This window comes from Pan troglodytes, chromosome 12, assembly GCF_028858775.2.
Source record: "Pan troglodytes isolate AG18354 chromosome 12, NHGRI_mPanTro3-v2.0_pri, whole genome shotgun sequence".
Taxonomy (NCBI): domain Eukaryota; kingdom Metazoa; phylum Chordata; class Mammalia; order Primates; family Hominidae; genus Pan; species Pan troglodytes.
In genome coordinates this window covers 55,787,036-55,812,138 of record NC_072410.2, presented here as the reverse complement: position 1 = coordinate 55,812,138, position 25,103 = coordinate 55,787,036, and the positions used below count along the sequence as shown (strand labels likewise).

At 38.6% G+C, this 25,103-nt stretch overlaps 2 long non-coding RNA genes across 10 annotated transcripts in view; one reads left to right on the top strand and one right to left on the bottom strand.

Moving 5' to 3' along the window:
• LOC104005001 (uncharacterized) overlaps positions 1-25,103 on the top strand; it is a 556,115-nt gene that overhangs the window by 225,724 nt on the left and 305,288 nt on the right. The gene's annotated exons all lie outside the window — the stretch shown is intronic.
• LOC104005002 (uncharacterized) lies at positions 5,048-7,216 on the bottom strand. The gene is made up of 4 exons (XR_001715840.3): positions 7,031-7,216; positions 6,894-6,951; positions 6,350-6,421; positions 5,048-5,398 (listed from the first exon to the last, which is right to left on the bottom strand). It is a non-coding gene; the product is annotated as an uncharacterized LOC104005002 (long non-coding RNA).

Below are 25,103 nucleotides of genomic sequence, written 5' to 3'. Positions count from 1 at the left end.
TTTCTAACATCCTGCTGACAGACGAGGAAAGGGAGGTCTGGAGCTACCCAGGGACTAACCCAGCTAAGACGGCATACCTAAAAGGACATGACCCAAGGCCAACCGAGTCCTTTTACTTCCAGTTCAATGTGCTTTCTAGCACACTGCACCATTACACAATTGAAAGAAAAAACACCAGAAAATTTTATGAGAAGAGTCATAACTTTAAACACAAATCAAAGCCTTATTCCAGTAACAACAAAGTAAAAATGTATAAAGATCACAGTTGCATATCAGAATGCCATGGATATTTCATCACCATTTCATGGATCTTTAGAGCTTCATTGGACAGTAACTTAGCTTGAGAAATTCAGTTTAAATGTTGTTAGAAACAAAAATAAGATAAAGTAAAGCTGCATCCTCCATTTAGGGCAGTTTGGTGTGAAGGCAAAGAGGACACTGAAAAGACTTCCAAGAGGCAAATGCTTAAGTCTTGTTCAGTTAGTCTCAATAATTAATAAACATTAAGATTATTTGAGTATCAAAATATGACCATTCTCTCCAAATAATATGATCACCCCTCCTTGTGAATAACCCTTAAACTTTATCAATATCTTTCACTTTCAATTTGGTATAGGCTCAAACTTATAGCACTTCCATAATAAAGGTTAATCTCTCTCTCTCTCTCTCTCTCCTCCTCCTCTCTCTCTCTCCATCTCTCTCTCTCTCTCTCTGTGTGTGTGTGTGTGTTTGTGTCTGAGAAAGAAAGTTCCTCAGTAAAAAGCTACTCACTAAATTATGTAGTAAAAAAAAGTTGAAGCTTTGCAGTTAGACCTGAATTCATACTTTAGCCTATTACTGATCAGCTATGTGACATTTCCAAGTTTCTTGATTTCTCTGGGGCTCAGACATCCTTAATTTGAGAATTGGGATGATATTACTCACTTGTAAAGATGGCTGTGCAATATAAATGACTTAGTTAAGATATATGAAATCTTAACACAGCACTTGGTACTTACTAAATATCCAAAAATGGCTTCACAGTAAATGTTTGTTTTAGCCATTTTTCTTCCTGTGGACAACATCTCTGCCACTGTTTATTTTCTAGTCTATCCAGATCAGATTGTTTTGTACACCATATTGTCATAGGTAGTAAAAACCAATACAAATATGTTTTGTAATGTTGTGTTTCTTTTTATTCAAGAATCATAAACATTTACAATCCTTCAGACACCATTTTAGTTGATCTCTTTTTGTATTTCTTGATTCCATTCAAGTTACAGAATAAGTAGCTCTTGTTTATGTATCAGCATATATCTGTTTACTACTTAAGACAAATACTGTTTTCCTTCTATTGAGTAAAAGAAAGAGTTGCTTTTATAGAGTATAAATCTGAATTCATTTCATACCTTTACTTCACCCTAACTGCACAGACACCACCTTCAGGGTATATAGTACATAATCAATTTAGGAAAAAATGATTTTGAAAAAAATCCCATTTCGTTGTGGTTTCTCACGTATTTTTAAATGACTTAAGCTATTTTTCCAAAAGCTACTTAAAAGCTTTCTAACAAAAATTTAGATCTTTCTTCTATACAATCACTACCCTGCCTATGACTAACTGATCTTTGAGGTTTAGACAGTAGCTTTGCTTAAGAAATATCTTCTAAATTTTGTCAGAAACATAAAGTGTAATAAAAATGCCCCTTCCATTTGAGGAAGTTTTGTAAAAAAGCAAAGAGGAAATGAAAATGATTTCCAAAAATGTACTATTTTGCTGCATGCTCAAACTTGAGTCCTTTTTGCCTTGTGTTCATTTTAAAAAGAGCCAGTTAGACCAAGATGAGCAGATCACTTGAGGTCAGGAGTTCAAGACCAGCCTGGCCAACATGGTGAAATGTCTCTACCAAAAATACAGAAATTAACTAGGCGTGGTGGCGGGTTCCTATAATCCCAGCTACTAGGGACGCTAAGGCAGGAGAATCGCTTGAACCCAGGAGGCGGAGGTTACAGTGAGCCAAGGTTGCGCCACTGCACTCTAGCCTAGGTGACAGAGCAAGACTCTATCTCAAATAAATAAATTAAAATGAAAAAAATAAAAAGAACCAGCTGAGGATGATTGGGTAGCAGAAGTTCAGCACCTTCAGCTTGAGGACTTGAGGTCTTTAACGAGAGGGGGAGCTGGCTGTCATCTGTATATCTGATGGTTCCGGGAACTTTTCTAGGGAACACTTCATCACCAAAGAAACACTTCCATCACATCAAGTCTAGCACCTTCACATGTACAACTCATTTGACAAGCACCAGATGTAAATAAGTCTGCACTCAGGAGCAGGAATATGTAGAGTCCTAGCACCTTCCGTAAGAATTATAAATTGCCCAATTTCAGGATGGAGTGAGATGCTTTAACGAAAGTTCAGAACAGCGGCAGATCTGGCACCAAATCTATTGCACGCTAATTGTTTCAATGAGATAATTTTGAGGTAATTACACCTCACCAACCCACAAGTAACCTCGCTCAAGCTGTACTTAATCCAGTGTAGCTTGCTATTTCCAAAAGGTCAGGAAATCTCTTTCCTCACCTCTAACTGCTCACCTTTCTTGGGTGCACTATGGGGATGCATAATTCCAATGGAGTGGAAATTCAGTCGGTAAATGAACCCTAGACATAAATATTCATGGCAAAAACTTTTGGAAAAAATTCAAGAAATGAGGCTAAGTAAATCACACCCCACCTCTAGAGGTGACTAAGACATGCTCTGACAATTTGCATGAATTTGCTTAAAATCTTTGCTCTGTTATTTAAGAACTATTTTCATGGCAACTGACACATCCCCTGGGCCAGTATTTGGGCACCACCTTTATGCTTTGGCTTATTGAAGAAGAAAGCAAGTGCATTTGGAGCCTCTCAAATTCTTCTTATTCCTGTGGCACTTTATTCCTTCTCTACAGTTCTGGTCCTTAAAAAAATAATTCAAAGATTTAAACATTTTCTAATGCGGAGAAATATGCCTCAACTAACATAAAATTACTTGGAAGCTTGGAATTTGTTATACACTGTGAAGCCTGCTATTGAATTCATTCATTGCCAAAATTGGCTAAACAACACTCAAACATTGATTCTAATGTATTCTATAAATTATAAATTCTACTAAGTCAATAACACTGCTCCCCTTTCCCATCCAAAAATATGTATGTAGGTGTGAGATGTGTTTTATTATAAAAAACAGCCATCCTCTAGTAATAGCAATGGCTTTTCTCTTTATTACTTATATGGTTTGGCTCTGTGTCCCCACCAAATCTCATGTCAATTTGTGATCCCATGTGTGGAATGAGGAACCTAGTAGAAGGTGATTGGATCATGGAGGTAGATTTTCCTCTTGCTGTTCTCATGATAGTGAGTGAGCTCTTCCAAGATCTGGTTGTTTAAAAGTGTGTAGCACTTCCCCCTTTGCTCTCTCTCTCCTGCTCTGCCATGGTAAGACATATTTGCCTCCCCTTCACCTTCTGCCATGATTGTAAGTTTCCTGAGGCCTCCCCAGTCTTACTGTACAGCCTGCAGAACTGTGAGTCACTTAAACCTGTTTCCTTCATGAATTACCCAGTCTCAGGTAGTTCTTTGTAGCAGTGTGAGAATGGACTGATACAATCACAAACACCAGACTTAATTTTTATACTCTTTAACCCAAAGATGCTCTCAAAAAGTTTACCTTTCCTTCAAGAATCAACACACAGAAAACTCCTGGTGTGACTACAGTTGCAGAAGCAGTATGTGAGGGGAAGACCTTTTATGACACTTTACTTTGTACTTTATCTTCTTATGCCTTGGGAAAATTAGTAACAATTTTCCTTGTCAGGATGAGCTATGCACTAAGAATCATACTGGGAGGAACCAGAAATTTAGTTCTTTTTAGCGTTTGATCATCAAACAGTGCAAGTAGCTATGCCTTGTGATCTTTTGTTGTTGGACTTTGCCCAGTAGCAGTCAGTGTAAACTTGCCTGTCATAATTAACCAAATTCAGGATAAAGCAGAATTTCTTAATTCTATGCAATTAAAGTTGTTAAAATATTGATATACAAGTAATTGTTTTGTCTTATTTTTGTTCACTTGTTTCTTTGTTGTACCATTGACTAGTGTGGGGAAACCCCCTTAATCCAATGAATTTGATGATTGGATTTAAGAATTAAAATCACAACTACCAGATAAAACCGTGAGAGTTCTGCTATGATCCCCCTGGTGGCACTCTTTTTTGGCAACACTTCAAGTATAGATTAGCTTAGAAGGAGGCACGTGACTCTACTATGCTCCAAACCAAACGCTAGTGGAAGACAAGAATGTTTACCTTGTTCTTTATTGTTTTCTCAATTCTGCTACATGATATAAAAAGAAAAATAATCTTTTTACAAATTCTTGTGGTAATCCTATATGTAATTATATAAATAGCTTTGAAGAAGTCTACTTGATTACCTTCTTGATTAACACACTAAAAGGTCATCTTATCCTTCCACTACCAAATTGTAAAAGAAAGAGGAAGACAACACATATGTGTTTAGTGGCCTTATAAATGTGATGCCATATCTCGCATTTTTCATGCTCGATTGTGGCAAGACCACAGGGCTGTAGAACAGGACTATGTCGTCTTATGCTTGCTTTATGTATGACCTTAGGCAAGTTGCTTCCCCTCCTCTTGGCCTCAGTTTCCTTACTCTTACAGCTGCTGGTCCAGCAGGTATTCAGGAAACAGTTTGGAAAATGACTCCTTTCTGCCTTAAAATATAATGTTTTGGGTGGGCAAAAATGAATGTTCCTTCTTTGGGATCTGGGCCTTCTATCGTAAAAGATCTATTTCCCATCACATTTTCTATAGTATGTGCTTATGAGCCTCAGGTGGAAAAACAAGTAGTTAGCCTTTGGAAGGGCTACAGGTATATGCAACCTTCCTGACATATAAATTGTTTTAAAACGGGTTTGGTGAGACATGAATATACCATTCCAAATTCAAACCCAAACTCAAAATTTTTCTTTTCTGTTTCTTATTTTCCAGGGATTTCCAAGAATAGCCATTTCATAGTTCAGCTGTGAAATAAAATCCTCATATCACCATCCAGGGATGTTGAACCATAACTAAGGGGAGCTAGAAAATGTACAATTTGCTCTAATGGCTTCCACTATGATCTTGTGAGGTTTTTATTATTATTACTATTTTTAGTAATCATCTCGGCAATATAATCAGAGCAAAAAAGATTCTAAAGGCACAAATCAAAGAGGAATCTTAGTTTCCAGTAGGAATAGCTTCTCAGTCAGTCCCCTTTCTTCAATCTTCTGGTTTCATGAAAGAGGTGATGTCATAATTTATGATGTTAAGCTGACTAGTGAAATGTCATTGTAGAAGTGATGTTTTAATTGATGATGTTAGGCTGGTTAGCAAGAAAGAATCAAATGTCACTTTTCTGACATAAACTGGCAGTTACGATTATATACTATCAATTATTCTTTGGAAAACTGCATTAGATCAGTTAGAGCTGAACCAATTTAGTTTAAGCAGGTTCATATTTTTTTTTCTTAGCTGCTCATCCAGTTCTAATTATTAGGTGTAAAATACACTTTGGACGTAGTTTAGACTTTGATAATGTCCTCTTTGGAAAGGTAATAGGTGTCTTACATGGCCTTTGTGTTCCAAAAGAGGTACAAGCAAAGTCTGTAATGACCTTCCTGAAAGGAGGCTGCACCTTGAATTGCTTTAGCAAATCATCCTCCTCCCAAATTACAACTCTTGGAATTATTTTAATTGTTAATTGCAATTGTTAATTCCTTCACACTGTGAAGGAATAGTTTTTAAAAAGTCATAGCTTATTTTGGTTTTCTATGCATGTCAGCTGCTAAGTTAATTTAAATTTAACCATAAAATACTAAGCACACTTGCCTCTGCCCGTTCCTTTGCTTTACTAGTAAAAGAAAAAAAAAAGAAATGAAGAAACATTGTCTCAGATTCTTTCTCCTTTACTAGGACATCATTTTGAAAATGTGATGAGTTAGTTAGAAGGATATAGGAACTCACAACTCAAAAACTGAATGATAAAATCAATATTAATAACAAATACCATGATATCAATAGCTACTATTTGTTGCAATTACTATATCCAGGCACTGTGCTAATCCTGTAGATGCAGTCCCTTATTTATTCCTCACAACAAATCTGTGAACTAGATATGGTTGGTATCATTTTTCATAGGAGAAAAAAGGAGGCTTACAAGTACTTTGGCATGAATCAGAAAATAAACATTTTGTAAATGTTAAGTATTTTCAGGAGTATTAGTATCATTTGGTGGAAGGTAATCATGGGGAAATACATCAATGGAGGGAGTCACCTTTCTCAGCCTCTGTCATCATTATACCCAAGGTGAAGCATGGCAGCTGAGTCCCAGTGTGAAGGTTCAGTGCTAGCAGAAAGAAGAGCAAGGAGAAGTTGGTGAAGCTGGGGCAAAGTGAGGATATGTGTGCGTGCAGGTGTGTATGTTTGTACATAAATTTGCATGTGCATGTTTGTGTGCATGTATGTATGCACAGGTGTGTGCAAATGTAGACTTGTATGTACACGTTTGTGCACATGTACGTACATGTGTGTGCACCTATGTTTGGGGAGTGGGAACCAGGATGGGGAGGAAGTATAGAGTAGTGCCAATACAGGAGTGATATCAGCCTCCTTGAACATATCTAGTGCAACCTGACCATCTGGTACAGATTTAAAAACAGGCCATCCCTCTAGAGCAGAGTCCAGGAGGTGCCATGTTGAGCTTGGCATTAACTGTCCAATTTCTGGATTTTGGGCTGGTCCAGCAGGGTAGACTTATGGGAGAGGGGTCAGAGGGACTAAGGCAGGAGGTAGGCTCTGAGGGGGTGGCGTATACTTACCACATGGCACAGCTGTATTTCAAAAACTGAATAGCAGATACGGTCCTACCATTCAAAGCTGAGGACATAAACTCATAGATTATTGGCCTTCTCTTGTCCCTCCCATATCTCCTATTTCCAGTTCTATCCACACTTACTCCAAAATGAGCTGCCTTCTTTCCACTGCTATAGAAGGGATTTCCTCCAAAACATTGAGCTCATAGCTTTTTTTCAAACACTTCAATTCTAGAGGACTGCTTTCCTTCTTACAGGTATTATGCCTTTTTGTGGGTGTGTGTGTGTGTGAAAACTAGAAAAAATTCAAACCTGGGGCTGAATGAGTCCATTGGAATCACAGAGGAATGTGAAGTTGTAAGACAATATCAGACATTCTAGAACTTAGGTGAAAGGTTTTCACATTCCCTCTCAGGCTCTGTCAAACCACATAACAAAAATAAATTAATCAATAAACGTGTCAAATGAGAAAACATCACATTCTTGTCCTTGGCAGCATTGTATGGCTTCATGATACTTCTTCATGGCAGATTATTGTATGTGCCTCCGTCCAAGTCTCTTCCCTTTGTTCTCTTCTCCTTCTCTACCTTGATTTCACCTTGGTTTAGGAGCAAAGCCAACCTATTTCATTTGGAATCTGATGAAAAGACAGAAATGGTTCCTGGGATTTTGAACTTTCCTCTCTTACTCCAACCTACAAGAGAGGCAACTCCGGAGGAGGTAGGACAAATAACAACTAACACTTGTCTAGTGCTTTGTGATTTTGCAAAGTGCTTTTATGGATAAACTCACTGTTTCTTACAACAGCTTTGTAACATCATGATTATTGTTTCCCCTGACAGAAAACAAAATGTCTCAAATAAGTTAAGCAAACAGCTTATAGGTTTTCTGAGATACCATGATGTCTCCAATGTAATGTGGGATTTTTTAACCTATCTTCACTCTGGTTATTAGGAGAAATCCTCAGCACCCATGCCAGGACTCTAAAATCCTGTAGGCTTGAACGTTTCCTTGTTTTAAATAATGACCACGACTCTCTTGCTCACTCACTCACTCCAGTTCTAATGGGGACTTGAAGTCAGTGGGTTAATGCTTTTTCCTCTTTCCCTTTTTCTATCCCAGGAAATAAATACCTTTTTGAGATATGTTTTATTGAACAAATGCTGATTGAGCATCTATTATGTGCCAAACACTGTCCTGTGCCTTGGAATATGATTGTTAGCCAAATCATGCCTTTCTAGAGTTTGCATTCTCATGGAGTGAGGCCTAAAAAAATTTTAATAATGAATTGTGGCACTAGGTGTTCTATGACAGTTCTTTTCATTAGAAACAAGTCACTAGGTTTAGCTCACAAACAAGGAGAGAGGATTACACTGGGCATGTGTACCAGTAGTTGGTGGTCTTTGGAAGCCATTTTAAAGAGATTTCTATAAAAGGATCTCAGAATGTCTCTCAGAGGCCCAAAATATCCTCCCCCAACAATAACATTCTTAATAAATAAAATCTACAAGCCAACTTCTGCCTTCATATGATGATTTTCTGTGCCTCATACCTTCAAGTTCTATCTCTTAATTTCTACTGTGAAACAAGCAACTAAAGACTTGAGGTGTTACCCTTTTGAGGGTTAATTTCCTCTCCACAAGGGTTTTCCACATCTGAAAATCTTTTTATTAGATAACTCTTAAGCATCATATCTGATCTTCTAAGCCACACCTATATCCTGTGGCAGCCACTGTTGCAACCAACAGTTCTGTGTAGGCTCCAGTCAGTTTCCAGTAGGTACGGTTTTGCTTCAGGCCCAAAATGTACACCTCTTGCCTCCGGCAGGTGTGGAGTTTCTTTACTGATGTCACTGCATTGAGAACTATAGAAACTTAGTGTTCAAGAATATGCATCCTGAAAGTGAGAGTGCTTAATACCAGGTTAGAAGAAATGTTCACCAATGGGGACTGGAAGTCAATGGGTAAATGCTTCTTCATTTGACTTTTCCTGCCTCAGGAACATTTTGCAAAGCATTTCATTCTGCTTCTCAGATGAGCTCACAGGACTGAGCAACCGGTCACCCATGGTGATATACTTGCATGGGCTCTCCCTCCTCCCTTGTTTTATTCTGGTTCCCTGGAACTACATTTCCAAATAAATTACTCACACATGGCCTTTTTCTTACACTTTGCTTCTTATGGAATCTAGGTGAAAACAGCCTTTAAGGTTTAATGCTTCAAAAAAGAGTGAAGTAAATGCATTACTGATGATGAGATTCTGTGCTATATACAATACACCTAAGCTTCAGTAGTTACAATGGCATTTTATGAGGTATGTGACTTACATGATGTTGCCCATGCTGGGCACTGGAATATTCATTCTCATAGTCAGTTACCACACTGGGTTCATGCATTTCTATTATGGTAGTTAGAGGGTTTTTAAAATTTGAGCCATATAAAATGAAGATGATAGTAACAACAAAAACAATGAGTAAGACTCACTCTATAATGATAATCATATGATATTTTGTAAGTATTTATACACATGCACTTATTCTCGGCAAAGTTCTCAGGATGGACACCAGCAATGACATTTGGTACAGGCTGAAACTCAGGGGCAGAAGGGTCAGTAGGTCCTGAGTTCTCTACTCACCCTGCAGGGCTGTGCTTGGCCAGGGAAGCTACTGGATGTACCATGAAGCGATTACTCTATTGAAGGGATCTCAATCTCTACTTCTATCCCTTTTTATAAGGCTATTGTGTGAGAATACTTAGCTTAGGACCAATGTTTTTAAGGATGTTCTGAAAAAAATATAGATGACCAGCATCTGGAAATCTTAGGGTCTCTGGTTACTTAGGAAGTGATTTGGGTGTAGTCTCTCATGCAGTCTCACACCCCCCTACCAAAGAAGGAGCCCATTAGTCACAGCTAGGTCATTTTAAGGGAAGCCAAGGTCATTGTCAGAGAGCTCCAAGGTCATTTGTTAGAAAATCCTACCCACCTCTTTACAAAATATAACAGATACACAGTGGGCTTGGGTGATGATTTTCTACTTCCTCACAATTTAGGATTTAGTGATAACCTTTAGCCAGTGTGGTCAAGAGAACATTCCTGAACTGCTTCTCATTCTTTATTTGCCAAATTTGGCTCCTATCCCACATCATTTACACCTCTTGGTTGGGCAAGGTATGCTTCTGGTTTCAAAGGCTTTACTATTGAGTGTTATTCTTCCTTAGGCCCTTCACAAGAGCAGAGTCATCAAGTTGAGTCCTCATCAAATGGTTTTCATGGAAAGCTTTGCCTGCATCCATCATCCTCTGTGGACTGCTAGCTGTGGCTGGCTCTAGGAGGTTGCTGTACCTCTCTAGCTCTTAAAGCCATCCTGCAATGTCTGCCTTCTCCATTGCTGGATTAATAGGTTATCCTATGGACTTTGAAATAGGCTTGCTTGGTGGGTATTGGAGCCATGCAGGAAAAAAAGGACATTAAAACATTTCTTTTACAAAAGAATTTTTTTTGCTTGCATTTGGATTTGAAAAGAAGTTTTTTCAATTCCAAAATTGAAAACTTTTTGTACTATGACAAGGTGCTCTCTATGAATAACACCATTAAATTCCCTGTCAGCTACCCTGGCATAAGAGGAGATCCAAGGTGTTACCATTTCATTTCATTGCTTTGTAGGTTTCACTAGGTAACATGATAAACATGTCATGTTAGGGCAGCGATATTGTGGGCACCTGAGAGATCTTCTCAGTTCCTTTGGTAGGAAAGCTTCTAAAATGGCCCCAGTGATCTCTGCCACCTGGCATCTCTGTCCTTCTATAGACTCCTTCCCTTGTATTTGGTCTGAAGCTAGTGACTTGCTTCTAATGCAGAAGTGATGGTGACTTCCATCTGGAAGGCACCCTCTCTTTTCTCTTCATTTTGCTTTCTTTGATGAAGCAGGCTCCCATATTAGAGCACGTGACATCATATGGCAAAGACTTGAAGGAGGTCTCCAACCAACACCCAGCAAGGAAAGAAACCCCCAGCCCAACAGCCACGAGGAACTGAATCCTGCTGACAACTGAGACAGTCAGCTAGAAAGCACATCTTTTCTGTTAAAGATAAGAGGACCACAGGCCTGGCTGACAAGTTGATTGCCTCCTGAGAGAGACCCTAAAGCCGAAGACCCAGCTCATCCAGCCCAGATTCCTTATCCACAGCTAAATAAATAGTTTTGGGGTACTTCATTACACTGCAATCGGTAACGAATGCAGTCCTGCTCCAATTACAGGGGTTAGGAGGCTGTCTCTCTTTTGTGAGGCATTGCAACAGCATCCTCTGGTCATAATGCCCAGGAAATATCTGTAATCTATGATCTCCTTTGAATGCAGGCAGCCATTTTCCACTCCTGGATCACTAAGCAACATTCAACCTGTCAGAAACTAGGGCATAAAAATTCTATTATAGCCACTATATTTAACACAGGAGCCTGGATAATAAGGTCAGAGACGTATTTTAGAGCCTTAGCCTGGCATCACATCTTTTCTGGACTAAGGGCATTTTATATGGTTCTGATTGAAAATAGCAGTTATTTTTCCCCCTGATCGGTTATCTTTACTGAAAATGTACATTGCTGCCGCTCCTGACAAGGAGGACTTGTATTAGACACCATGGGCTTGCACCTGAATACCCGAGTGATGCATTACATGAATATAATTTACATAATGAGCCAGGCAAAAGGCATGTGTTAGAGTGTACATGCTTGTCAACATTTAAAAATATTGCAGTCTTGACAGAGAGCTGCCTCTCAGAGTGAAGAAAAGAGTGATACTTATCCCTCCAGCCTTCAAACTCTTATCTGTTGCCATGCCACAAATATTACTCATGGAGGAAATTCAGATAATTCACACCAAGAAATAAACCTGTTATAGGTTCAAATGTTTATAAAACTAGCATATTGGACTTACCTGGCTACCTCAGAGCAGATATTTTTTTCTAATTTTTCAATAAATATGAAAGATTAAATTCAAGCACCAAGTGAATTTTATGGTTAAGTCACAATTTATAAGTGGGCATTAATTAACATCAGATAAAAATGAGATTCCTAAGGAATTACATTTTGCCTTCTCATTAGTGGCTGTTTTGTCACTATAAACCTTGCTAGAATGAATAATTGAGAAATTATAATAAATAAATATATTATAGGAAGGTCCTGGGATAATGAAAACTACAGTGTTTGGCACAAGTTTTAGTCAATAACCTCTAGATCTGGGTCACATGCCATCCCTTTGGCTACCTCTATAACCTAAAGATTGATTAGGCTCTAACAATTAAACTTGAGTTTCAGGATTATTTTAACTTTTTATCAGGTTTGAACTTCTGAGATCAGGTAAAATGAGCTCTAGAGATTCAGGTGGAGTTTTCAGATTACTGGTAGTTTTTTTGTTTTGTTTTGTTTTGTTGTTGTTGTTGTTGTTGTTTTTTGAGACAGGGTCTCACTGTTTGACGCAGGCTGGAGTGCAGTGACACAATCACAGCTCACTGCAGCCTTGACTTCTTGGGCTTAAGTGATCCTCTCACCTCAGCCTCCTGAGTTGCTGGGACTGTAGGCATGCACCACCATGTCTAGCTAATTTTTAAATTTTTTTCTTTTTCTTTTTTTCATAGAAACAGATACTCACTATATTGCCCAGGTTGGTCTCTAACTCTTGGGCTCAAGTGATCCTCTCCCACTTTCCACCTCAGCCTTGCAAAGTGCTAGGATTACAGGAGTGAACCACCATGCCCAACGTACTGGTAGTTTTAAATAAACTTGCTAGTGGACTTGAATCAAATGCATACCACATCAACCGAAAAGTGAAATATTTCCTAGTTTGCTTTTCCCCTCATATTTTGAGATTTAGGGATTTACTGTTATGATATCAAAATGTATCTCCTTGATAGAAGGAAACAATATACAAAAATGGCTATTTTGCTCCTTAAAAATTCCACCCAACTCCATCTCCCCAAGGTGTACCTTGTTTTTATTAATTCCACCTTTTTAAAAGGCAATACAATTTATAAAATAAATACTTTTATTGTACCTTTAAAATTTTTAGTTCTTGTCCTAAATAAAGTGTTTAGAGGTATCTTTTGATACTGCAAGTACTACTGTTACCTTGATCTAGTCACTAAGTATTAATAAGTGCAGCACCAGACCAAGGGCCACATCATCAGCTTTCCAGGCTGACTCCTGTACCTCAAATAAGGAGGCCAAGAATGCAAAAGGAATAAAAAATTCTGACATGCTGCGGCATTTATTTGCCCTATAACCTACTGACCTAGACAGGTTTTCTGGGGTAGGAAAGCATAAGCCAAATGCTGACCTAAATGGAACCTATCAATCCTGCTCAAACGTTAGCCAGCTAGTAATTACCTTACACAGTAACGGTTGAAATGCCAAAAGAATAAAAAGGCCTTTCCTTTTGGAATGAAAGGTGGTCACCTGTACTTTCTGGAGGATGTGGCCCTTACCAGTCTCTGGTGCTATCCTGCAAGTGGACAATGATGGCATCGATAAGTGGGGCTTCCCCCAGCCTGCTGGCTTTCTCTCTTGACCTTCACTTCCGGTGTGTTCCCACTTCAGGTCCTTGCATTAGAAGTTGCTTTTGCTAGAAGGCTCTTTCTCACTGTTCTTCAGATGATCTTCATTTGGCTGGCCTCTTTCATTTAAGGATCCATTCAAAGGCTACTCTCTGTGATTAACCATTCCAACTTTTCAGTTACCTTTGAGTTTTGGGTGGATGCATTTCTTGAGTCTCAAATTGCAAATCCATTATTTACTAGCTACGTAAACTTAGACAACTTATTAAGACCTATCTGTACTATAATTGTAGATGGATGTATTTATGTTTATCCTTCATTATTCCAAAAATGATTTAAGATAACAAAGTCTGTTTATATTATTTGGGTGTTTCCCATTTGTAGTACCTTGACATTTCTCTTTTTCTTCTCAATGGCCATAATTCTTCTCAATAACCATAGAGAAAGGGTACTTTTTCTATCTTAAGATAGAATGGAGAATAAGAGAATTGAGGCAGTCTTAACAGGTCTGGTAAAAAGGATGTTCTATCGTTGAACTCTAAAAATATTCATTTACCTTAGATTGCATACCTTTCTCTGAATTAAACAGCCCAATCAGTATGTAGAATACCAAGACAAAAAAATATCTAAACACACAGAGCCAAGAGGTTTCTGGATAATGAAAGAAATGTAGAACCTCTTTTAGGATTAGGATTTTTTTTTTTTTTAGAAATGCAGTGTGATTATGATGTTCAAATTCCCAATTTAAGAAAGATGAGGTAGGTGATACTACTATGTCCTTTGTTAGATAAAGAAAATAGTGACAACAATAAAAGGATTTTATAATTTAGGTTTTAAAATCCCATTGAGATGATATGGTTTTACCTGATAACCTCAGCTGCATATCTGACCAGCTGCAATTATCTATTTCGTATGAGTAAATACATTCCTTCTTTACATTTGTCCCATGTAAGAAATCCCCACCCACTAGAATGATTTTGGGACACAGTGACCTATTGAACAGAGACTCCCTTTAAAACTGCACGTTCCATTGCATGTCTTCAACCTTTATCTAGGGCTGTCATTCTCTTTGTAGACTGCACATTAAAGTTACCCGGGGAGCTTTTAAAATATGTCCATGCCTGAATCCTAACCACAGAAATCCCAATTTAATTGTTCTGCGGTAGAATCCAGGCAATGGTATTTTAAGAACACCTCACTAAGGTGCAGCCAGGTTGTGCAACATTTTGTGCACAGCCAGGTTGATGATTTTATTTTCGTACAGCCAGGTTGATGATTTTATTTCTCTTTCTCTCATGGCAATTGTTGAGCACACTCATAGGACCAGATAGTCTCAACCATGTTCAAGTTCACATGTGGGGCTTACGCAACAGGGAGATCACCTAAGACCCCAAGTTCTTTCCATCACAACCCTTTACTCAGCATGAAGAGGAGAGGAGTCTGAAGAGCGTTTCCTTTTAGCAGGCTTGGCTTCTCTGTGTTGGCAAGGTGCCCCGGGAGAACTGGCTTTCAGGCATGCACGCAATGGAATGCAATATGGACCTTGACATTAATCAGACTGTGTTTTTTCCTCTTCTCTGCAAAAGCACAGCACAACCATAAGGTGAAAAGTTGGGGCAGTTTCATCCTGGCTGGATTCCCCCCTCTCTCTCTGTTGTTGGGGAACATGAAGCCCTGAACTTCAAGCACTTATAATAATGTTTAACAACAAGCAAAGAGCTCTGGTCAAATTTCTGGAGGGAAAAGCAGTGAGAGGTTGGAAGTCACCATTTTCTTCCTGTTTAGGAAATGAAGCTTTTAATTATTTCTAGCTATGCTATCTCTACTGAGTTTTATGTCAGGAAATATGCACCTGGTGATAGCCTGTTGCTGAAGTAAACTTCAGGCTTTTTTCCCTCTCTTCCTCTTTCTGGTTTCCTCCTGCAACTTGGGTTCATGACAGCTTGTTGTTGGGCAGGGCATTAGCCTTTTGTAATTTATTGCTTTTAGATTAAATCTAGGGAAACTCAATATTGCAGTTGAATGATTAGAGCAATACCCCTTGGAGTAATAAATTTTCTTTGGTGCTGTGCATCTCCAGATCATGTTTCCCTTCTAATTACATTTACATAAATGATATTCTGTAAAATTAAATTAACATTCAAACGGTTACACTGGCAGGGAGATACAAAAATTAGTTACCAAGTTGCATCTCTTAAAAAAAAATCTAGTTCTTTTCATAATATGAATCACTACCCACTCTCAAGTGTCAGCAGTCAGCACAACCTCGGTGCCAGAACTGCACAGGGATGTTTGTCACCAGTTAATGGAGATGTTTTGTTTCTTTCTTGGAGATTTAGACTGTAAAGCCTCATTAGACAGTGAGTATAGTGACTTTTTAAACTTGGCTGCTAATGAATTGCTAATTTTTCTTCAAACTTCTTGCCTTGAAATTCTGCAGTGATCATGGGGAATGTCCAAATTGAATATGCACACAGAACTTTGTTACGGTCTTTGCCTTCCTCGCCACCCACCCAGAATCTTTTTCAAGCTTTGGTTTTCCAGCCTAGGCATTAACAGAAGGCCTGTCACGGGTGACATCAGGATCTCCCTACTCTTTTATTATCTCTTTACCACTTCGGGATGTTTCCATTATAAAGAGTTTGGGTTTCTTTAGAAGTTGCACTGCTTGGAGGGTTTGAATCAGAATAGTCAGAAAATCTACAGCTTCCTTGACTTGGCTAAGAATGTTACCTCCACCATGTTTATCCTCAGAACAACTTCAGAACCATATCCATTATGACTTTCAGTAAAACTAATCAGTGCCATGTCTAAATGGATGATCCATCCATTTTACAGCTTGTTGATTGATACAAAATGTCATTTTATTTATGTTAAAACATATACATCTATCTATAGGAAGATGTTTACCAAAACATTAGCAGTAGCATCCCTGAGCAGTGCATTTTTGTTATTTATTATTGCTTGTATTGTTTGAATTGACTGTGTACTATTTTTATTAAAAAACCAAAACAAAACAGTAAGTTACTGCAAAAGAAGCATCTCTTCATGTCCTTGAAGTTCAGGTGAAGAGATGCTTACATGGAGTGCTGGTGGCACAGGCTGCAGCTGCTTTTTTCTCCCTGTTAAGCACCAGAACCTGTGATTCCTCATTACCTGGATTTGGCAAGACTTTGGCCACAATTATACCCCTAGATCATAATTACATGCATTGAAATGCCTGATAAAATGTGGCTGTCAGGAGTCCACTCTCACAATAACCTTTTAGTGACCATCATTGTAACATAAGATGATGCAATTAAAAGAAGAAAACAAATACCTCTTTTCAAAGAAGCCTGTCCTTCCCAGATCCTCGCCCAGATCAGTCTACCTGGACTCCACCACGTCTAACAGGATTTCTCATAATCTCCTCTTTCTTGGGCTTACATTCACTTAAGACTCAATTATTCATTTCACATGTTTGTATTGAGCACCAGCAATGTGCCAAGTACTGTGATTGTCACTGGAGATAAAATGGGAAGCAAAAACATATGTAGACTAGGCATGGTGGCTCACACCTGTAATCCCACACTTTGGGAGGCCAAGGCGGGTAGATCACTTAAGGTGAAGAGCTCGAGACAAACCTGGCCAACATAGTTATACCCTCTCTCTACTAAAAATACAAGAAAAATTAGCTGGGTGTGGTGGCATGCACCTGTAGTCCTAGCTAACCGGGAGGCTGAGGCAGGAGAATCGCTGGAATCCAGGAGGTGGAAGTTGCAGTAAACTGAGATTGGGTCACTTACTCCAGCCTGAGTGACAGAGCAAGACTGTCTAAAATAAAATAAAATAAATGTAGCCCTTGTTTTCATAGAGATTACAATCTGCATGGAAAGACAGATGTATAGATGTTAAATAATCATATTGATAAATGTTTAATTACAAACTGAGAATAAACACAGTCCTAAGGAGAACGTAAACTCAGAGACTGTATCTGAAACTGAAGATGAGGGGTGATGCTCGAGATCAGGGAAGCCTTTCTAAGCAAGTGAGACTTTAGTTGAACTGAGATGTCAAAAATGGGTCTAGGTGAGCCAGGAGTCATGGAGGGTAGTCCCAGGAGGGAGGAGGTGACTTTGCCAGTTCAAAAGAACAGCATGAGCTCATGCCCTGCACCAGGAGGGAGCCTGCCATGTTTGATACCAAAGGAGGGCCATTGTGGCTGGATTAAAGGAAGCTTGGGGAGAAAGGTAATGAGGTTAGCAAGACAGGTTAAGTGAGATATACAGCAAGACCTGAGGTCATGCTAATGATTTTGGTTTTATTATCAGAGCAACATGAAACCATGGAAATGTCATAACCATGGGGGTAACATAGTCATATTTCCATTTTTAAAGATCACTCAGTATGGGAAATGGATTCTGGAGTAATCAGAGTGGCTGTGGGGAGACCTCTTAGGAAGAAATTACAGTTCAGTATTCTAAATAGGAGGAGTAGCCACAGAGATGGGAAAAAAGTGAATGAAGTCAAAACATAATTCAGAGGTAAGTTTGGTAATAGTTTGTGGTGGGAGAAGGATAAGCCAGTGGCAAAAATGTCTCTTGGGTGTCTCGCTTTATAAATAAATGAGTAATGGATGATGGAACGATTAGAGAACATGAGAACAGACCTTCCATGCGTGACATTGTAGGGAAACTTCACATACTCCTTTTACCCTGCCATTGATAACAACTTGCTGAACTTACCATTTCAGCTCCCTCTTCCATCAGCTGCCACAGTCCCATTGTCTTGAATCTTGAGAAGAGCTATGAAGCTATCAAAGATGATGCTTAACTTGAAACTCAGTTCTTCTATCTGGGCTTTATCTGGGAAAAAGGGCTTCCTGCCTTCTAATTGATTTGTTCATTATTTCTGTTTGTATCAAGAGTTGATTTATAGTATATCCAAATACATATACTAATGAACCATGTCATAATGGAGTTCTACACTGTGCAAATGCATGTAATTCATTTTATACCTCTCATGCAGCACTTATATTATGCCATAAATCACAGTTATTTTCATACTTGCTTTATCTCCCCTATAAGAATTCAAGCTCCTTGAAGACAGGGAGGTTGCTTTGTGTAGTTTTATGCCTTGCATAGTACCTAACATAGTGTGACTCACATAACTAAACATCAATATTTATTCACTGATTCTGTCTTCAATGACCAGGGGCTGTAGGCTCCCTAGGAAAAGCAATTGCAGTTATCCAGGTATAGGGTGATAAGAAATTGAGGTAGAAAATAAAGGAATACCAATATCTAGCATGGAGTAAATATCCAATATATATTTGTTGATTGATTGAATTTTAAGAAGAATTGACAGGTAAAGAGGGAAAAGGTCAAAGTGAAGAATGGGAAATATACCCATAGTTAATAAAAAATGCCACTCTCCTTCATACCTCACCTCTGGTGTATGCTGTTCCTTTGCCTGCAACTCAATAGCATTGCTTCCTCTGCTTCCTATGGTATTCAGCCCAGTGGTCACACCCTGAATAGCCCTTCCCTCATTGGCTTGTCAGAGATGGCAGTATCTTCCTTTACAATCTCATTGATCGTACAGACTATTCTGTCATTCAACACCTTTTTTCCTGTTTGACGTATACACCTCTCTGTTCTCATGGGACTTCACAGGGTCGGCTTCCAGCACAGAAGAGGTACAATAACAGGACAGATGGGTAGAAGGATAGAGGGCTGAATACGGATCCACACATAGTTGACCTTAATTTCAGCAGTACTTACGATATTATCCTACCTCTAAAATACATAAATGTGATTTTTTACCTGCCTGACATTCCTTTTAAAGAAAAAATAACTTTCAAAAAATTATAGAATTACTTTATTCTAGAATTACAAAGTTCAGGTTAAATGTAGTTACAGCTGGGATATGAGTCAGAAAACAAGAATTCTACATTTTGTGTCTAAAAGCTCAATGGCTTTGGACAAACCACCTAAACAATGGTTTTAGTGCTATTTTCTTTAAAATAGGCATAATAGTCTATCAGGCAATGCGTGTGGAAGCAAATTATCAGCTGGGACTGGACAGACATAATGGAGTGTCACACCAGTACTGGTTGCTGCTGCTGATGTGAGGGAGGTCAGTGGTAGTGACCATCAATCTGTCATTCATCCCATACGTGATTACTGGGTGCATAGCGTGCCCCTGGTATGGTGCTAGGTGCTTTGGAAAGGAGGAGAAGTTTTAGAAGATGTGGTTCATGTTCTCAAATTATTTTTGATACAGATAAGAGAAAAAAAATCAAATTAAAGACAAAATATGTGCAAGTGCAGGATCACATACAATCAGATCATTTGTGCCATTGCAGTTTTCATAAGGAAGTGGGTGAATGAGGGTAGCTTTCATTTTTATACCAGGAGAGGCCTCCCTTCCTTTGCTCTTCATAGCCACCTTTGGATTTGCGAGCCCTCACATCAGGATCTACTAACAGGTACTTCCCTTCTTTGTCATTCACCTACTTTTTTCACTGCAACTCAGTTCTGAATACCCCATGCACCTGAGACCTTCGGCTCAATCCCTCCCAACACCATCTGCATGCTATGGAGGACCAAATGCTTCTGCAGCCCTGGCTTTCCCAGGTGGGATGCTGAGTGCAGCTCTCAGAGCTGGATCCAGCCTGCTGGCCTCTCAACTGCCTCCATCTGGGCCTGCTATTAGTGGATGGATGCCCAAAGCATGGGCTCACCCACCCGAGGTGAACAAATGGGACCAGTGCTCCAGAGCTCCTTGGGGAGAGCTATGAAGACTGGTCACTGGAACCCTTCATTGCCTGTGACTTATACACCAGGGAAAGTTAGAGAAATTTATGAGTGGGCACCATATGCCAGCCCAACATCTGCTTCCTCATATGGGGCATGAATACAAGATAGTGCTAAGTACATTAAAGATGAGCCTCAGGCATGTACACAGAAAATGCAGTTTAACTGCTTAGGGGGATGAAGATTCCAAGGCACTATTAGGAGGAGTTTTCATACTCATTTTTTCAAATTGTAGAACACAAAATATAAATATAGGTAATGCTGTTCTCTTTAAGGGTGCTGAGAGTCCCTGAATCCTTTCCTTAGTCTTCTTCCAGGGGTCCCTGAGCTACTCCCATCAGTGCTGTGATTCTAAAAGACACAGTTTCAAAACAACTCTTTTGGTTGGTTGAGAAAGGAGAGATGACTTTTTTTTTCTTTCAGTATTTTCTGCATTAAACCCTGGGGAAAGACATTTAAACATAAAATGTTTGGATGAGGGGTCATCACAGATTGGACCTTGTTTATCAGTATCTCAATGAAGTCAGTTATGAAATTGAAGTAAACAATCAACATTCTTTTGATAAGCTGAATGCTTTGCAGAAGAGAGGGAAGTATAGTGCTGGTATCTTGATGTTGTTCTTTAAACTTTCCAAATCTACTGGACAGCAAAGTTGTGTTTCTACTATACTACTGCTCAGAGCCAGGTTGTAATATCCAAGTCTTGGTTGATAGTGTCACGCAGGCAGTCATGAGAGCAGGAGGAAAGTGGTGAACTACAGTGATAGTGTCACCCTCAGATTTTGCCGCTTCGGTTTTAAAAATGATGATGATGGATATCACTTTGGAGCCTAGATTTTCTCAGGACTGTACATGACAGGGTTCTTTGGAGTAATATTATTTAAATATTTGTCTGAAAGGAATAAAAGTCATTGTAATATTTTAGCCAATAAAAACACCTATTCTGACAACCCACTGTTACATAATTTGGATTTGGTTAGAATTTGAAAATTTCTCTTTTTGAGAGTAAAATGATGAGGTAATAGTAAATGTCCAGGCTCTTTCACTTGTGCGCCGTTGGACAAATTGCTTCTCTGGTCCTAAGTTTCTTCATCTCTGAAAGGGGAATAATACAGGGATATGGTTTGGCTGTGTCCCCACCCAAATCTCATCTTGAACTGTAGCTCCCATAATTGTCACATATTGTAGGAGGGACTTAGTGGGAGATAATTGAATCATGGGGACAGTTTCCCCCATACTTTTCTCATGGTAGTGAATAAGTCTCACAAAATCTGATGATATAAGGGGTTCCCCCTTTTGCTTGATTCTCATTCTCTCTCGACTGTCACCATATGAGACGTGCCTTTCACCTTCCACCATGATTATGAGGTCTCCCAAGCCACATGGAACTTTGAGTCTATTAAACCTCTTTGTCAGTCACCCAGTCTCGAGTATGTCTTTATCAGCAGTGTGAAAATGAACTAATACATACAGTAATATAACCCAACTTATAGGGTAGTTGGAATGATTAAACCCAAATTTATGAAGCACTTGGACAAGTGGCACTCAAAAAAAATTGCAATTATGAATCATTTTTTAAAGCAAGTCACTGTTCAGGCAGCATGGCATAGTGAATTATATTATGAATCAGGCATGTGAGTTCTAATCCCAGTTCTACCACTAAATGTGTCTGTTAATGCCTTGGGACTTTGGTCCCTTGACCTGTAAAAAGCGGTGTTTGGGCCAGTTGAATTTGAAGGTACTTCTGATTCTAACAGTCGACAGAGTTCTGAACTATTTCAGTCAATGGATTGCTAAGAATTTTGGCTTTTGAACTGATTGATAGTCAGCATATGACCCTTTGACATAAAATGGTGTGCTAATTTCCTCCCTTTTTGACATCTCACTTCCTCTATTTATTCCTGTTGTCCATGAATTCCACCACTTAAAGGAAAATTAAGAACTAGTTTCTCTTGCAATAGAGAAATACTGAATTTTCTTAAAAAGTTTCATTTTTCTGCTATTCTATTTTTTAAAAATTAGTAGCTTAAAGATATGAATCTAATGAGAGGAATAGAAAAAACGGTCAGTTTCCCAGCTCTTCCTAAATTAAGATTTCACAATATTATTTTATTAGTTTGAAGTGAATTTCTAGAATTTTAGGCATCTTTATAGTATAAATGTTAGGTTGAAAACATTCTAAAACAAAATATGATGTGTTTAGCCATTTTGATGACTTTTTATTCATTTTTTAATGTTTCTCTTCTATTGATTTGGATATTCCAAAAATAACAGATTTTGAAGTTATACCATGGGTTTGAGGTGATATATGATAGTATCATCCACTTCAGGACACTTTATTTGTTGGGGTCAATATTAAAACTTCTATTTATATGTTTTTTTTATCTGATTCTACTGTTATAATTCTGTATATGCTTTATAAAGAACATGATATATTATTGTTATGTACAGTAGTACCTGTGGCACTGCCTGCTCAAACACTATTTTGGTTGGGGATCTAATGGAAAAGGTTTGGAGGCCACGTCTTTGGATAAATATAGCATGCAACACTGGTCCCAAAGGGCTGCAATTTTGAACAAATAGTTTGATGTTCATAAATTCATAAATTGAGTGTTTATTGAGCACATGCTGTATGCCTGATACCATGCTAAGCACTTGCTGTTCATATGATTTTGTTTATAAGTTGTGCTTCTTAAACTGGAAGTGGTAAGTTTATATGGCACATTGTTGGGAAAGATCAGACACATGGCCATAGGATAGAGTTTATTTGTGTCAGATTGTCCTCTCTTTACTTGAGTGGCTTTAATCTTTTACCTCCACTCTTCATGCATGCATGTTTGGCAAATTGATAAGTGTGAGAAAATCATACACAATGTGTATGTCTAAAACAAATGACAAGAGACCTTCTCACAGGACTGACAGGGGGAAAGTTCATGCCTGCAAAGTTTGGCACTTTGTGGTTGGCTGGCTGACTGCTAGGAGAAGGAAGATTAAAGAATATTGAAAAGAGGCTGGCTGGAATCAGAAATAATGGGCTAAGTTTTAGAAGCCAGCTGGAGGCGGTTCAGTGTTCCAGCTATTCAGCTACTCTCCCAAGACAGTGTAATGTGTCATCATTAAGGCTTAGAATTCATAAGAGAAAGAGTTAAAGTTTAGGGTATCTTAGGACCCCAAATTAATTATACATTTCTTATATGAGGTAGAATGTGTATATGACTTTTCCCAAGGCAGCATGTGGGCTCCTAAACTTACAACGTACATCTATCTTTAGGGAGCTTGTATTTTATTGGAAACATGGTCCTGAAGGGCTGCTGATGCATATGAACAAGTACAGTCTTGAATTTGGAGTCTAAACCATCTTAAACAAGGTTGGTGGAATTTGTAGGGAAGGTTAGAAAGACAGAAATAGGAAGGCTAATGAGGAATAGCTTACCTGATTCAGAGCTCAAAAATGCAAGTCATGCACAGATACAATGATTGAGTTACCAATATGATTTAGACCAATATCAAATACTGTCATGGAGCTCAGGTCAGACTAGGAGTTTATTCAATGCATCCATTAGATAAAAACATACTGAGCACCTGCCACATGCTGGGCATTGTTGTTAATCCTTGGGATACATAAGGGAACAAAATGATAACAAAGAAAAAAGAAAAATTTTAAAATCCTTAACATTTTGTAGCTCATATCCAGTGAGGTGTCAATGAAGGTGACAATATATTCGTGACATTTTAGGACAGAGTAAACATGATTCATAGGTGAGAATTAGCAATGTGACAGTCCTCTCACTCTATGTGGTACCTCACCATGACGCTGTGAGTTCTCTTCAGAACCATCAATGGTAAGAGAGGAAGAGCCAGGTGTAGACAGAGAAATGGTATCAGAAAAATCTATATTCAAATCTTGGCTCTATCATTTATTAGTAGTCTAATATTGGTCAAGGAATTAAACTCTTTGCTTTAGATTCTTCATCTGTAAAATGAGGATGAGAACACCCATCTCACTTGTCTGTGGTACAGATTAAGAAACCATATACAAAATGCTCCACAGGAGGTGACTTATAGTAAAAACTTAATAATTTATATATTTTCCTTTTACTTCGGACAAACCTAGTTATCTATGACAATTATATAACTTTCTCCCATACTCTTAAGAATGGTATATAGGCCATGTTATTACCTTTTTTACATTTGAGGTAAACCAAGGCAAGGAGCAGTTGGGTGAATGTTTTGACCATGAATAATTCTGATCTCTGTTCATCAGACAGCCTTCTGTAGTAATCTTAATTAACCTGCCTTTTTCTTTCCATTTTAGTCAACCATTTGAGGTTGACCATTGAGGTTTCTGCCATTGGCCATCTTTTTATATTTTTCTATTCATTTTGATCAAAATGCTTCTTAGTGGAATGGTTGAAATGAAACGACCACAAAGACTTATGTGCAAAATGTGGAAGGAGACAGTGAGGGTCTGATGTTCTTAAGTATGTCTCTGCAACTCTGCAGGCAAAAAAGTAGGTCCTACCTCTGGGATAGTAGGACCTCTGTGGGTTCAGAGTTCCAGCTCAAGGTGAGAAGACTTGAGTAACTTCATAGGGATGATGGGACTGTTGAAGGAAGTAACATCTAGAATGTCAAGCATTTTGCTTGGCACATAGTAGGTACTGGCTTTTCCTTCCTCTGTGCCTGGCAACACCATAAAATAAAACTCGGCTTTCATGAGATTATATGGTAGATGAAGCAACTTTGAATATACATTGTTCTATATCAAGGTAGGAAACATGGTAACTTCATATGAAAATGAGGAATTTATAGAACAAAAGAACTATGTTCTTCAGTAACACTGGTATCCTTGCAGCTGGAAAGACATTTT